This window comes from Wasmannia auropunctata, unplaced genomic scaffold (assembly GCF_000956235.1).
Source record: "Wasmannia auropunctata unplaced genomic scaffold, wasmannia.A_1.0 LD336074.1, whole genome shotgun sequence".
NCBI classification, from domain to species: Eukaryota; Metazoa; Arthropoda; class Insecta; order Hymenoptera; family Formicidae; genus Wasmannia; species Wasmannia auropunctata.
Window position 1 is genome coordinate 3,439,451 of NW_012026816.1, and position 2,158 is coordinate 3,441,608.

The window sequence follows — 2,158 nt, forward strand, 5'->3', positions numbered from 1 at the left end:
ATTTAAGTTAATATTTATTACGATTGATATTATACGTATAAACACACAAATTTTTTGCAGACATTTTACTGCTCCATACAGCAATAAAATTTTTAACAATAGATATAAAATTGCAAAGTGAACAAATAATGCTAATGCGTAATGCTATAGAGCAAACTCTACAACTTAAAATTAGCAGTATGACTATCCAAAAATTTATTGAAAAACATAATGTAACTCTTAAGTTACAAAACAAAGATGAATTAAAAATTTTGAGAAGAAACTAGTTGAAGATGAAGAGTTTCGTACCGATTTTGTTAGTAGTTGTAATTTTATTAATTTTAGTAATTTATATTATTTTGATAAATATAATAAAATACATTTCATTTTGTAGAAGGCATCGCTGAAACATCTAACAGATAAAAATGTCTACAAGACAATTCTGATGATATTAAAAAAATTTTTGGATTGACATTTAGCCATGCAACTCACAGCAGTACGCCAATCCAAAGATAAATACGTTATTAAAGATACAGTTTTTTATAAAATTCTTTTCGGTTAATAATTTTTTTCAATATTAATATACATGCTAATATATAAAATAATAAATAAATACGTTCATAATTTGTATTTTGTATTACAGATTTGTCTTGTGATAATTGCACAGGTAATAATGGTAAACCCATAACAGAAAAGGATTTCAATAAAGTATTAGGAAGTATTTTCAATAATGCTAAAGATTGGGACGAGCGAAATATACGACGAATATTGGCCAATGCTCCTCCAATAACCAATGAAAATAATAATGAAACTGTAGCCGACGTTGTATAATTTTTATTAAGCGTTTCAGCCTTAAAATTATATTTTTAATGTCATTTATTAAAAACACATTGATTGCACGTTAATTATATTCCAGATAACTTGAGTATTTCAAATGTTAAAAACATTTTAATGCAGCATTTTTTAAATATTAAAAAATTTTTGTTTTAATTACTCCTGTTATATGAGACATTAAACATTTTCTTTTTTTAGTAATTTATGACGTGCAATATAATAATAATTTTCGTTTTGTGCAATTTTTATAATTTTATATTACGTTTATTTTAAAATAAAATTTTCAAAAAAAAAAATTTAATTCTTATTGTAAAGCCCGCGTACTAGGAACGACCACATGGCGGATATAACCAGAATCGGGAGGGACAATCTGAGGACTCCTCGATCTCGGGGATATTGGGCAACAGGTCGGGAGTCAGGGAAGGCGTACGAGAGGGCTGGGTACCGTGGTGGCGAGAAACAACACGTAATATCGATAACTCTGAGCCTTTATTGCACCTACGTCCTTACAGCGAGCGGGCTAATGGCGGACTCTCGTTCTGCACACCGGTAACTCTCTAGTAGCCCGTCGGCGTGCTCGTATATCGCATCCGACCAATCACAGACAAGTATCGCGGTGGCGCTCTAGAGGCATAGGAGAAACAGGGCGACACCGCCGGCAAAATTGTAAACTAAATGGTAAGAGTCGGCTTCGCCAGCCGCTCTCTTACATTATATTTATTAAAACTTTAATAAGGATTTATTAAAATTTCCTTTAAAAGTATCAATTGCGTAATTCTGGTTTAAATAAGGTCTTTTAATCAAGGCCTGAAAAACTTTCCTTATAAGGACCTGAAATACTTTCCTTATAAAGACCTGAAAAATTTTCCTTACAAGGACCTGAAAAACTTTCCTTATAAGGGCCTTGTGAACAATTTGTTACATTCCATATCCCGACTAGAATTTGTTGTCAGGTTGACCTAATATGTTATAAGGACCTGATTTGGTTGATGTAAGGTAATCCTGAATAAAGTACACCTAAGAAAATCCTTATCAGGTTTGAGTCTGGATGACCTTTGTAGGGTTAAAATAATGAGGAATACATTAGGACCTTCTTACATTATCCCGATATTTCAAAGTACAAATTGTTTTCAGATTTACATTACTAGTACCTTCTAAGGACCTTGCTTTTTTAGACCTTATCTTTATAAGATGTCACGTGCTCCCGTGAAATAAATAATTCGCGCGAGCACGGATCAAACAAGAGATGGGAATTGCACTCGATTCCGGGGAGGGAAGGTGGCAGCCCTCCGGAAACGGGTCCCTCCGGCGACCGACGAGGAGCGGCAACGCGAAAAGCTGGGCG